This window comes from Lepidochelys kempii, chromosome 8, assembly GCF_965140285.1.
Source record: "Lepidochelys kempii isolate rLepKem1 chromosome 8, rLepKem1.hap1, whole genome shotgun sequence".
In the NCBI taxonomy this organism is placed as follows: domain Eukaryota; kingdom Metazoa; phylum Chordata; order Testudines; family Cheloniidae; genus Lepidochelys; species Lepidochelys kempii.
The window spans coordinates 87,481,881-87,496,547 of NC_136387.1; the positions used below are offsets into that span (position 1 = coordinate 87,481,881).

The following is a 14,667-nucleotide window of genomic DNA, read 5'->3' on the forward strand; positions in this document are numbered from 1 at the left end:
CTGGAGCATTCGCTGCTTGAATGGAACTCCATCAGCAACAGACTTATGAGAGCCAGACTGAAAGGGAAATACGATTAAGATCACCCTGATTCAGTGCTATGCTCTGACAAATGACAGTGATGAAGTAGTAAAGGACAAATTATACCTTACATTACAGGCAGAGTTAGAGAGAGTACCATGCCACGACCATGCCATGACCTAACCATCTTATGGACCTGAATGCCAAGGTCCATAAGGACAACACAAACAACAATAGAGCAATGGGAAGACATGAGTGTGGCACCATGAATGAAAATGGAGAGAGGTTTGTTGATTTCTGTAATATGAATGACCTAGTCATTGGCGAAAACCTATTTCAACATCGTGAAATCCACAAGCTGACATGGTATTCTCCAAATGGCAGAGATAAGAACCAGATTGACGATATGATGATCAACGGCAAATGGTGACGCTCACTGACAGCTGTGAAAGTGAGAAGAGGTGCAGATGTTGGCAGCGACCACCACTTTGTGACAGCCTCCATCAATCTAAAACTGAGAAGCGTGGGTCCACCAAACAAGAGACATAGACTTTATGACATTGACAAGCTAAAGTCCCCTGAAATACAGAAAGCCTTTGTTCTGCAGTTAAAGAACATGTTTCAGGCACTTGCAGACCTTGATGAACAGGAGGGGAATGCAAATGAGGAGATCAATAAGAAGTGGGGCAAAGTAACAGCAATTTATAAACAGATCAGTGAAGGCTGTCTAGGCTACAGGCAGAAGAGAATGGAGGAGTGGCTTACACCCAGCACATGGAACACCATAGAAACCAGATGAGCACCGAAGAAAAAAGTTTTAGACAAAAAATCCCAGAAGCTAAAGGACAAATACCGCAAGCAGTATAGCAAGGCACACCAGGAGGTCAAACGCCTTGTGAGAGCGGACATACAACATTATACTGATAATCTGGCAACACAAACAGAGGATACAGCTGCTCGTGGTGAACAAGGAACAATCTACAAAATGACGGGGCTTATCAGTGGTAAACAGCAGACACCAACAAACACTCTCATCAGGGACAAACAAGGCCACCTACTAACAACAGAAAAGAACAATAAATACGCTGGACAGAGCATTTCAAAGAATTACTGAACAGAGAGCCACCTAAAGAGGAAGCAAACATCCAGGAGGCAGAAAAAGATCTAGATATCAACACAGACACCCCAGTTAAGGAAGCGGTCATTCAAGCCATCAAATCCTTAAAAAATGGGAAAGCTCCTGGCAAGGATAACTTGAATGCAGAATTGTTCAAGGTGAATCCTGAGTTAGCAGCATCTATCCACAGTAGTCTGGGAAAGGGAAAAAGTGTCAGATGAGTGGACCAATGGGGTTATAGTGAAGATACCAAAGAAAGGAACTCTCAGTGATTGTAATAACTGGCATGGTATCACACTTTTATCCGTGCCACGCGAAGTATTGTGTAAGATCATAGTCCAGCTTATATCAGAGGCAGTTGATAGCATTCTCAGAAAACAACAAGCTGGTTTTCTGAAATGGCGTGGATGCACAGACCAGATCTTCACTCTACGAAACATAATAGAACAATGCTTAGAATGGCAACAGCAGCTCTACATAAACTTCATAGACTCTCAGAAGGCTTTTGATAGCATTCACAGGACCAGCCTATGGCACATTCTGCGGGCATATGGAATCCTCTCCGTATAATCAACACCATCAAAAAATTTTATTTCAACTTTACATGCAATGTTGATTACAGTGAGCTCACTTTTTGAAGTCAAAACAGGAGTACGTCAGGGGTGCGTCATGTCTCCAATCCTCTTCAGCATTGCCATTGACTGGGTAATGCAGCGTACAACAGAAGATATGCCTAGAGGCATTAAATGGACACCCTTCTCATTCCTTGAAGACCTCGTCTTCGCAGATGAACTCACTCTCCTATCACATGCCCAATACCATATGCAAGAAAAAACAACTCGACTCAACGCATTCAGCCAGCAAATTGGACTGAAAATCAATTGCAATAAGACAGATATCATGACCTTTAATATTGCCTCACCATCACCAGTACGGATAGAGGATTATGTTCTCACCAACGTAGAAACATTCACATACTTAGGCAGCACTATTAGCCAGGATCGTGGAATAAGCCAGGATATCCAGAACAAAATCAACGAAGCCAGGAACACCTTCAGGAGCTTAAATACAGTCTGGAAATCATCAAAATACAACACCAAAACCAAACTCAAGATTTATCAGAGCTGCATACTTTCAACATTACTTTATATTACAGATGCTGGGGAATCAGAAAGTATGACATGTCCAAACTCTCTTCATTCCATACAACCCACCTCAGAAAAATCCTCCGTATCTTTTGGCCCAGAACAATCTCAAACCAAGATCTACTGACACAGTGCAGCCAAGAGGATATGAGCATCATCATTGCCAGGAGGCATTAGAGATGGACTGGCCATGTACTTCAGATGGAAACTGATTCCATCACCAGAGTAGCAATAAGTTGGACATCTGAAGGCAAACGAAAAAGAGGCTGTCCAAAAACAACTTGGGGAAGAGCTGTGGAAGCCGAGGTGAAAAACCTGGGGCGCAGCTGGGGAACCATTGAAAGACTTGCCAGAAACAGACAGGAGTGGAGGAGCTTCGTCACTGCCCTAAATGCCAGAGGCGTAATGTGAACATGATGATGTTGACCTATTGGTATCTGAGCATCATTTCTCCCAATGATAGTAGCCTGTATGCTATATATGACTGAGTAGGTCATATTGTAAGCTATTTTCCACAGCAAACAAATGAAGAACATTTCACATCTGACTCTTAACAAACATATAGCACACAGCTCATCAGGAAGATTAAACTGCAAAATAGCTGCAGTAGAGAACATTCATGGGTATGAGAAAAAAAATCTCTTGCCATATAAGGACTGTGAAAAAATTTCCCATTTTAAAAAAAATGTGTGGGATCATATTCACAGACATAGAAATATGTTCTGTTCCCTAACACCCACAAGCCCTATAACATTAAGCTGAAGTGTTGGCATGAATAAAAACCGTTCATTAAGCAAAAAAACCTCACAGATTAGAACACTGTTGAAAACCACCAATTTAGTACTCAGCTCCTTTTCAAATTTAATATTTTTTATTGTAATGAAAGTTACAGTTTGATTATGACCAAAAAAGTCAAAATGCACATCACATGAACAATACAAATTATCAGGCACAGAGTCAAAATTAAATACAAAGAGAAAGAAAATTTGTCACCTACCACATAACATCAGCAGAAACTAACTATAATATCGAAACGGCTGACCATGTAGTAAAAAGGCAACTTTTTCCCTCTTCATTCTTCTTAACCTAAGCAATCAGTACTTTCAACTATTCCAGCCTCCAAGCCTGTCTTTATAACTATGTCTCCCTTCTATCATAGTTCTGTACCTGTCAAAACTCCCCGTTTATTGTTATTTAATTATTAAGGAGGTCAATAAATGTTGGCAAGATGTTTTACACAAATGAAAACAGTCCCTGCCTGAAGAGCTTACATTCTAAAGTAGACAAACACAGAAAATGAAAACAGGAAAGATGGGGTCAGGCAAGATCTAGAATGTATAGTATTTGAAGCTTGACTGATTTTTTTTTTTTAATTTGAGAATAAGGTGAGGTAAGAGAAATAGAGAGCATTAGAGGTCAACTACGGAGAGCTTCCTAAAGAAGTAGGTTTGAAACAAGGACTGAAGGCACAGAGAGAAAGAAAGATTTTGTGCAAAGAGAAATTGGTCGTGGGGCTAAAGTACTGGACTGGAGATCTGGGTTCAGTTCCTGGCTCTGTCACAAGTTTCATACATGACCCCAAACAAGTCACTTAAGGGCCTGAGACAAAGTCCACTGAAGTCAATAGAGAGAATCTCAACAACTTCAGTGGGTTTCACATCAGACCTTTGAACTGTGCTTCAGTTCCTCATTTGCAAAAAGGGGATAATAAGTCCCCTCTCCCTGCCTTTGTCTGTTTCACCTATTTAGAATATTAACTCTTCAAGCAGCTGCTCTCTCTTACTAGGAGTCCCATTCGGTACCTTGAAACACAGTAACATACTCATCACTTGGGCCTCTAGTTGCTACCATAATACAATAATAAATTAGTAGCACAGTGGCCGGTCTCTAATTTATCACACACTACATTTTAACTAAACTAATGTACTAAATGCTTGGGTTCTTTAACATAATACTTATTTTAATAATATTCTTTCATAATATTCTGTGGCATGCAACATTTCTTCCAAATATCAAATATGCCATTTGAATTCACTAAAATTTTAATAAAATTAAGTACAGTAGTAGGAAAACAAAAACATGTATTTAAGTAAAAATTTTAACAGATCAGGCTTTAAACTGAAAAATAGACAGATTAAAGTAGACTGAAGTTCTAAATTAAATCATAGAATCATAGAAGATTAGGGTTGGAAGAGACCTCAGGAGGTTATCTAGTCCAATCCCCTGCTCAAAGCAGGACCAACACCAACTAAATCATCCCAGTCAGGGCTTTGTCAAGCCGGGCCTTAAAAACCTCTAAGGATGAAGATTCCATCACCTCCCTAGGTAACTGATCCCAGTGCTTCATCACCCTCCTAGTGAAATATTTTTCCTTATATCCAACCTAGACCTCCCCCACTGCAACTTGAGGCCATTGCTCCTTGTTCCATCATCTGCCACCACTGAGAACAGCCGAACGCCATGCTCTTTTGAACCCCACTTCAGGTAGTTGAAGACAGCTATCAAATCTCCCCATACTCTTCTCTTCCGCAGACTAAACAAGCCCAGTTCCCTCAGCCTCTCCTTGTAAGTCATGTGCCCCAGCCCCCTGATCATTTTTGTTGCCCTCTGCTGGACTCCCTCCAATTTGTCCACATCCTTTCTGTAGTGGAGGGCCCAAAACTGGACGCAGTACCCCAGATCTGGCCTCACCAGTACCAGTGCCAAATAGAGGGGAATAATCACTTCCCTCGATCTGCTGGCAATGCTCCTACTAATGCAGCCCAATATGCCGTTAGCCTTCTTGGCAACAAGGGCACACTGTTGACTCATATCCAGCTTCTGGTCCATTGTAATCCCCAGGTCCTTTTCTGCAGAACTACTGCTTAGCCAGTCGGTCCCCAGCCTGTAACGGTGCATGGGATTCTTCCGTCCTAAGTGCAAGACTCTGCACTTGTCCTTGTTGAACCTCATCAGATTTCTTTTGGCCCAATCCTTCAATTTCTCTAGGTCAGTCTGGATCCTATCCCTACCCTCCAGCGTATCTACCTCTCCCCACAGCTTAGTGTCATCCTCAAACTTGCTGAGGGTGCAATCCATCCCAATATCCAGATCATTAATGAAGATGCTGAACAAAACCGGCCCCAGGACCGACTCCTGGGGCACTCAGCTTGATACAGGCTGCCAACTAGACATTGAGCCGTTGATCACTACCCATTGAGCCCAACAATCTAGCCAGCTTTCTATCTACCTTACAGTCCATTCATCCAATCCATACTTTTTTAACTTGCTGACAAGAATACTCTGGGAGACCATATCAAAAGCTTTGCTAAAGTCAAGATATATCATGTCCACTGCTTTCCCCATATCCACAGAGCCAGTTTTCTCATCAAAGAAGGCAATCAGGTTGGTCAGGCATGACTTGCCCTGGTGAATCCACGTTGACTGTTCCTGATCACCTTCCTCTCCTCCAAGTGCTGCAAAATTGTTTCCTTGAGGACCTGCTCCATTATTTTTCCAGGGACTTATCCTCTGCCTTTGACTTGTGCCTCAACTCCATGAGTTGAAGTCAGGAGGTCACATTCTACTCAGTTACACAGCTGTAAATTCAGAGTAATTGCTACAAAGTTAATGTAGGTTACACAGAATTTACATCAGTGTAAGTGGGCAAAATGTCTTATGTCAGACTTGCCTTTGAATTTCCAAGTTTGTGAATTTGTATTTAAAATACACTTTAAAAAAAAACAACCCAAATTATACAGCTGCAGCAGTGTAGGCAAGAATGATCTATTTGCACTCCACACCATATCTTCTGATATGAAACCTTGGGGAAAAGACAGCACTGGAGCAATGGCAGATTTAGAGTTAGTGGGGTCCTGTATGCAGCTTCATTTTCGTGGTCCCCCCTTGTGACCCAGCCAAGAAAAAGAACATTCTCTCTTATCTCCCCCCCCATTTTTAACTCTTTTTTTCCTTCATCCTCCTCCTATAAGTAATGGGAAGTAAATGAAAATAAAGTGAGGTATCTTGATTGGGACAGGGGTTTTGAGGTGCAGGAGGGGGTGCAAGCTGTGGGAGGAAGTTCGGGTGCATGGTGCAGGCTCTGGGCTGGGGCAGCGGGTTTAGGGGCGGTACTTACCTCAGGCGGCATGGCTCCCAAAGTGACCGGCACACACACCCCTCCAGCAGCGGCTCCTAGGCAGGGGGAAACAAGGGGGTCTCCATGCACTGCTGCCCGCAGGCGCTGCCCCCGCAGCTCCCATCAGCCGCAGTTCTCAGCCAATGGGAGCTGTGGAGTTGGTGCTCTGGGCAGAGGAAGTGCATGGACATGGACACACACCAAGGGGCCACAGGGACATCCCGGCTGCTTCCGGGAGCAAAGGGGAGCGGAGGGAGGCAGAGCGGGCAGGGAGCTGCCTTAGGCCTGCTGCTGGCACGTCTCTGTGTGCCCCTTGGGGGGGAGGTGGGCAGCAGGTCTCCTCTATCCTTTTTCTTCGAAAAAGCTATCCTTTTTCTAAGCACAATGGAAGACTGTAGTAATCTCAGCAGAAACTACTGGTAAGTAACTTGGCAATAGCTTCCACACTACCTTCTGAACTAAAGGCCAAATTCTGCCACAGAGAATGGCATCAGTGTAGTACGGTTACCAGATATGAAGAAGCCACACAGAGGATGCACATCTTCTGTGTGGGATGGAGTCCTGCTCAGTGAAGTTTACTCTGCTGTGGCATGTAGGGTGGGTTGCATCAGGGCAGGGACACACACAAACCATCCAAGGTGTTGCACACACCTGAGAGTGGATGTTTGCACAGTTTAAAAATAAAACAAAAACCCAAAGTATTATATGCCAAGTGTTGGCAAAGGGTGAAAACTCAAGTGGCCCTAAAAGAAAATTTCCTGTAATTATTACAATTTGAAAATGAACCTTCTTTGTGCATATCAAAATTCTTGATTACATGGTCATCAACTTAAATTCATTCAGATCTTAAAATACAGGATATGTTTGAAAACAAAAGTAGCTTCCTTTTGTTGGAATCACATGAAAGAAAATTACTAGGGCTGTCAATTAATCGCAGTTAACTCACACGATTAACAAAAAAATTAATCACGATTAATCGTAGTTTTAATCACACTGTTAAACAATAGAATACCAATTGAAATATACTAAATATTTTGAATGTTTTTCTACTTTTCATATATGTTGTATTCTGTATTGTAATTGAAATCAAAGTGTATATTTTTATTACAAACATTTGCACTGTAAAAATGATAAACAAAAGAAATAGTATTTTTCAATTCACCCCACACAAGTATTGTAGTGCAATCTCTTTGTTGTGAAAGTGCAACCGACAAATGTAGATATAACTGCACTCAAAAACAAAACAATGTAAACCTTCAGAGCCTACAAGTCCATTCAGTCCTACTTTTTGTTCAGCCAATTGCTAAGACAAACAAGTTTGTTTACATTTACAGGAGATAATGCTGCCCTCTTTTTATTTACAGTGTCACCAGAAAGTGAGAACAGATGTTCGCATGGCACTTTTGTAGCTGGCATTGCAAGATATTTATGTACCAGATATGCCAAACATTTGTATGCCCCTTCATGCTTCGGCCACCATTCCAGAGGGCATGCTTCCATGCTGATGACACTTGTTAAAGAAAAAAGGCGTTAATTAGATTGGTGGCTGAACTCCTTGGGGGAGAATTGTATGTCCCCTGCTCTGTTTTACCCGCATTCTGCCATACATTTTATGCTATGGCTGTCTCAGATGATGACCCACCATATGTTGTTCATTTTAAGAACACTTCCACTGCAGATTTCACAAAACGTGAAGAAGGTACTAATGTGAGATTTCTAAGGATAGATACAGCACTCGACCCAAGGTTTAAGAATCTGAAGTGCCTTCCAAAATCTGAGAGGGACAAGATGTGGAGCATGCTTTCAGAAGTCTTAAAAGAGCAACTCTCTGATGCAGAAACTACAGAACCTGAACCACCAAAAAAGAAAATCACCCTTCTGTTGGTGGCATCTGACTCAGATAATGAAAACGAACATGCGTCGGTCCACACTGCTTTGGATTGTTATCGAGCAGAACCCATCATCATGTCCCCTGGAATGGTGGCTGAAGCATGAAAGGACATATGAATCCTTAGCGCATCTGGCACATAAATATATTCTGATGCCGGCTACAACAGTGCCATGAGAACGCCTGTTCTCACTTTCAGGTGACATTGTAAACAAGAAGCAAGCAGTATTATCTCCTGCAAATGTAAATAAACTTGTTTGTTTGAATGATTGGCTGAACAAGAAGTAGGACTGAGTGGACTTGCAGGCTCTAAAATTTTATATTTTTTTATTTTTGAATGCAGCTTTTTTGTGCATAGTTGTACATTTGTAAGTTGCACTTTCATGATAAAGAGATTGCACTACAGTACTTGTATTAGGTGAATTGAAAAATACTATTTCTTTTTTTTTTACAGTGCAAATACTTGTAATCAAAAATAAATATAACGTGAGCACTGTACACTTTGTATTCTGTGTTGTAACTGAAATCAATACATTTGAAAATGCAGAAAACATCCAAAAATATTTAAATAAATGGTATTTATTGTTTAACAGTGCGATTAATCATGTGATTAATTTTTTAATCGCTTGACAGCCCTAAAAATTCCCCTACTTTTCCCTTTCCTTTTCATCAAAAGAAAATAAAAAAATAGAGTGAAACCAAAATTTATTTATAAAGAAAATTATGCTTAAAATTTGAGAAAACAGATCAAGACACTTTATTCCCTTATTTACTGATATACGTACTGAAGTTAATTTGGTAGGTTATTGTTTGTATTTCTTTAAGAAGGTGCTGCTATTTCTGAAACAGTATATCTTCAGTAACATTTGATGTAGAGGTTGCCATGGTAAGTATACATGTCTTGTTGAATTCCAGATGAATAGATGCATAAAACCAACACTCACATAGCTAGCCATTGCAAGTTACTTTCCTTGTCTGATCATGTAACACTAACATTAAAATGCAATTTATATAGTTCAAATTAAAATCTTCTGCACATTAAAGCTATCCAGAACAGCTCAGATCAAAATAGGAATAAAACTGGGATAAATAAAAATAGGAATAAAGCTTTTAAGATGAAAGTTATGGGATAAGAGAATTAAGCATTTTGCCATGGGAACAGGCATGTTAAAATTCCCAAGATAAAAATACCACTTATCTCCCTAACCTCAGGGAACTTTTAATAATACTTTCACTGTTGTTATAACCTTTCACTAGCCCTGCCTCACAGAAAAAAATACCCAACTCAACCTGACTACTCCATGAAATACAACAAAAGCCTGATTCTGCTTTCACTTGCCCCAGGGTAAAATAGGAATCCCACCCCCCACCCCCCTTGAAGCCAATGGTGTTATGCCAGTATTAGAGGGAGAAGAACCAGGCCCACTGAACCAACATGTAGGCCCCCTATCCTGCTCCCACTGAAATCAGTGGAGTTTTGCTACTGATTTCAATAGGACCAAGACCTGGTGCATACTTCTTCTCAACCTCCTGGAGTTATAAGAAACCAACTGTTTAGAATAGAGGTGAGGGAAGTCAAGTCATACAGGGAATTAAGCCTATCTTTCTGGAAAGATGGCAATATTAGTATTTCAAAATGACCGCATCACTATTTGTTTCTAATCATTAAAGGTTGAGCAGGAGTTAAAATATGAAGATTGGAAAGGGTACAGACCTTTCCAGGAGGATTGCTAAGCTTAATATCTTATTTCAGAGGGTCAAGAGGTGGTGATAATGAAAATACACCATCTCCGCAAAAATACATTTTACTCTATAAACTTATCCTTTTTAAATGCATCCTGGGGAAGAAAAGGATACGTAGACTGTCTATTCATAGGCTTGGTCAGAAACAAAATAACTCCAATTGTCTTCCCTGACTGAGGTATCAAGTATTTTACTTTCAATTTAATACACTCATTAATGCATTTAACTGTGTCCAGAAAGTTGGCTTAGATAGCCCCTTACCGTCCATTCCTTAGTAAGAACACTAGAAATACTGAACCAATTGTTATGGCCTACAGCGATCTTATAAGCCCCTGAGGGATTTATTCTGATCTTATTTACACAGGTGTATGTTAAGAGTAACTCATGGGCCAAATTCATCCCTGATGTTACAGTATTCACTGAGCCAAATGCACTCCCCAGTGTAACTGACAGTGAAGTTACACTGATGTAAGTTAACTCTAGATCAGCCCCCACCCCCCAATATCTTTATCTAAATCTTGAACAACCCCAAGCACACTGTGGGCATTACGTTGGAATGATGATTAGGAAGGAATCAAGAAGTGAAGTTGGATTATATATCAATCACTTTACTAATGTTCCTAAAGAAGACTTGCCTGAATCAAGAATCATGGTGCTCTAGATTCAGAAAATGATTTAATTGGTGGGATGAAGTGAGAGGCAAGTTAGGTAATAAAGATTTCCAATATTTTGATTTAGTCGCAATGAAACAATGTGGTAAACAATTTTATATTTAAAAAAAAACACCACCACAACACACCAGCTACAAAAAAGGGCTCTCTTTGAAATAGCACTTCAGACTCCTTGAGGTTCCTGACATCACATATGTCATCACTACTGTAAGGCAAATTCCTTATTAAAAAATACCCATTTTACTGTGCCATCATTTTTGCCTTTCACTGCCTCCCACCCTATTCTTCTGGTGTAGTACTAAAATAAATGCCCTTTCCTCTGTCTAGGAGTGGAAACAGAAGGAAGCAGCAGTGGAATTTCAGAACAGGGAGCTCATCAGCTTCCACACATGGAACACAAAGGCAGTTTGGAATCACTGAAAATGGACCTTTTATGCCTTGAAATTTATATGTATGTATGTATGTATATAGACACACTCCTTTTCCTTCTCCAAACAAGAATGTGCTTAATGAATCTCCCTGTCTCCCACACAGTCACGATCAAGCGGGATCTTAAGAAAAGAGGCATGGAGAGCGGCAGCAAATTTCCCTCCTCTCCACAAGTGTCAGTGGTGACTGCAACCAGGGAAGAGCTTCCATTACCGATTGACCTCCCCCCCCGCACCTCCCACGCCGCAAGAGACTTCCCAGCATTTCCTTTCCATATCTGAACCCACAAGCGGCAAACTCACTCGGGAGCATTCTCTCCCTATTCTCTGAACATGGGTTTTGGGGGAAGAGGGGTAAAGCGTTACTGGGGGTGCACAGCAGAGGTATTCACAGCCATCCTTCTTTGCAGTAACTGCTTTCCTAACACGATTTCATCTGGTCGATACCATCACACCCAAGGACACTGCTTCCCTTCCATCCCACCATCCCCGCACCGGCAGCAGCATATCCAGCGAGCAGCGAAGCCACAAGGAGCTGCTCCCTCAAGGTTCACCGCTGCCCATGCAGGAGACTGGAGCGTTGTGCGCTGCTGCTTGCATTTCGCTGGTACACCCCCACACACGCCTCTACAAGGGGAGCAGCAGCACAGCAGCTGCCCCTTCCTCAAAGGCAGCAGGCACATACTCACATTGCAGAGTGGAGTGACTGTCCATCAGTCTCCGCTGCCCGGAGATAACCAGCTGGAATGGTTATTCCTAAGGTATTGGGGTCCGTAGTTTGGGGGGAGGGGAGGGGAAGGAGCTAGAGGAAAGGGGAGGGGGGAGTTTTTTCGTGGGAGATCCCTCGCTAAACCATGATGTAAATGCCCTTCAGATGAACAGCTGGATATTTCCCCACGAGGCAGAGAGTAACGCGAGGGAAGCTCTGTAGCACAGGCACCGTGTCAGCTGAAGTCTCTCTCCTTTCCCACCCCACAGACCGACCAGCAACCAACCAACCAACCAACCAACCAAAAAAAAAAAAAAGAATAAAAATCTTCATCCAATAAATCCCTGGGAAGAGAAGGCGAGAGGAGACACACACGCACACAGAGGGGCCAGGCTGCCCCCGCCCACAGTACCTGTCAGTGGGGGGGTGCAGAAGTGGGCCTCCACAAGGGCATGCGGGGAGATCCTCTTCGGCTCCCGCATGGATCAGGGGCGGGAGGTTAAGGCGGGAGGAAGGCGGAGACCCGCAAGATGATGCTGAGGACCCCCGGAGCCGCTGCCTTTCTTGGCCCTCCTCAGTGCAGCAGCTTCATTCACTCACAGGTGCAGTCACGGCAGACGAGGAGATGCATGTGGCGGCTCCCGCCAAGCTCGCCAACCTGTCCCCCAGCTTCTCGCAACGCCGCCGGGGGCCGCCGCCGGACAGCGACAGACGTTGGGCAGGCGGTTCGGAGGGAGCAGCAAAACCACATCAGTAGGGAACAATCGTGTACGGCGGCGCTCTTCCCGCGGTTGGCGGGCTGCGGGACCCGGCAGAAGCGGGCAAAGCAGCAGGCGCTGGCTGGAGGGAGCAGAGCCCAGAGCCGGCTCTCCCGCGCAGGAGGTGCACGGGCGGCAGCGACAGCAGCCTCCTGCCAGGGCTGAGTCAACGGGAGAAGCCTCAGTGCTCAGCAGCTGCCGCCGCCGCCGCCAGCCCCTCCCGCCCCCACAAGATCCGCGTCAGAGCTCGAGCGGCTGCCGCGGCTCTAACGGGCAGGCTGCGCCCGCCTCTTCGCGCGCCTTTAGCGCGAGGCTGCGCTGGGAGAAGAGTGTTTGCACGCGCGCGTCCCCCTCTTCCACCCCGCTCTCCTCAGCCCGGCCAGGATCCTGCACCCCAGCCACTGCCCATCCCATCCCATCCCCTGCCTCCTCCCCCGCCCCCCCCAGCCCTGTTGCGTCCTCCCAGCGCCACTCCTCCTCGCTGCTGTCTCCTCCTCATATGCCGCTTCCCCCCAAAAAAAATCATTCCCCCCACACACAACTGCTTCTCGCCCACTAGCGCCTCCTCACAGATATCTCCCTGCCTCAGCCCGCCGCTCCCCCCGCACTGGTGCCACCTGTGTACACCTCTCAGCTGGCCACTGCTTACTTCCTCTCACCTTCCCTCCCCCAGGGGTCCTATCCGCCACCCACCTTTACTACTGCTTCTTCCTCTCACCCCCCCATCACTGATGAGTCCCTCCTGCTCCCCACCTCACAGCATTGCCTCTTCCTTCCTTCCCCAATGTGCTCCTGCTCACCCTCCTCTCAGGGATGCCTCCCTCCTTGTATCCCCATAGAGGCCTTTATTGCTCTTCCCCCCCCCGCCCCATTTATTCAAACCCCACACCTTTGCTGCTTCCTCCCTCCCGCCAACCCCCCAAGAAAACCTATAAACCTTCCTGCATCAGGATAACCTCTAACAGATAGCATTATGAAGAAACTTTACCCTAGAGGCAAGTTATTCCGTACCTGTCCACTGCAGTGTTCCTTGCAACAGCTGAGGCTTTTATTCCTGGCTACTGCCCAAAACAAGAGACTGTTGACAAGATGACAAGACAAGATGGAGCTGTGCTCTGGTCAGGCATGACCTTTCCTCTGTTCTTCTCACCAGTGCCCTTCCCCGCACCTTTTAAAGACAGGACCCATCTGGAAGACTGAGCTGGCTACGGTCATAGAATATTAGAGTTAGAAGAGACCTCAGGAAGGACATCAGGCCAAGCCCTGCCTATTCTATTCAGGTCCAAGAGATCACCTTCCCCAACAGAGGGAGTTTCCATGTGTAGGAAAACCCCTAGAATTTAGGATAGGAGCCTCATACCTCCATGAGTATGAGCAAATGTTTTCTTGGGCAGTTCAGGAGCTGGAAGAACTTGGAAGGTAGATGCAGATCCTACCCTAACGCTGTTCTCTCCCACTGATCTATCTAGGATCCTATTATGGCGCTCACTGCTGTAATATCTGAGCATTTCCAGGGCATAACTAAAATTATAATGGACCAATTGTCACATTTTCCTCTGTGGAAGATAGGGACTACATTTCAAAAAAAGTTTCCTTCTCTCCCTCTACTTAACACTCTTTTCTGGAGGCACTGAGATTTGTGGTTGTTTTAATCATCTCTGGCATTACGCTCCAAAACCTTGGCCTTACTGCATAGAAAGCCCAACATCTGCTCTCACAAGCTCCACAGTCCTGAAGAACACTTGTTGTTGTTATGCAGCAAAAGGCTCTCCTCTGAGGTATCATGGACCAGTTCCACAGATAGCTTGAAGACTACAACTAAGACTTTGAATCTGAAGGACTATTCTTTGGTGAGCTTGTGCATTAATCAGACGTTACATTAGTGGGAAATATACCCTCTCAGTGGTTGGTATTGCTGAGAACTAAGAGAAGCTCATTTAAAGGTGAAGCATTCATACCTAGAGTGAGTTGAAATAGTCCAGCCAGGAGGTTACAAAGGTGTGCATCACACCGCCCATAAGCCGTGCTTCATAAAATGTGTGGTCTCTTGGCAAGTCACACAGAGGTGATGG

The 14,667-nt window shown here is 44.1% G+C and overlaps 1 protein-coding gene across 1 annotated transcript in view; it reads right to left on the bottom strand.

Annotated features, from left to right (window-relative positions):
- Positions 1-11,890, bottom strand: part of LRRC7 (leucine rich repeat containing 7) — a 386,471-nt gene extending 374,581 nt beyond the window's left edge. The window contains exon 1 of the mRNA XM_073357368.1: positions 11,818-11,890. The gene's annotated coding sequence lies outside the window, so the exon portion shown is untranslated. The remainder of the gene's footprint in view (positions 1-11,817) is intronic.
- Positions 11,891-14,667: the final 2,777 nt, after the last annotated feature.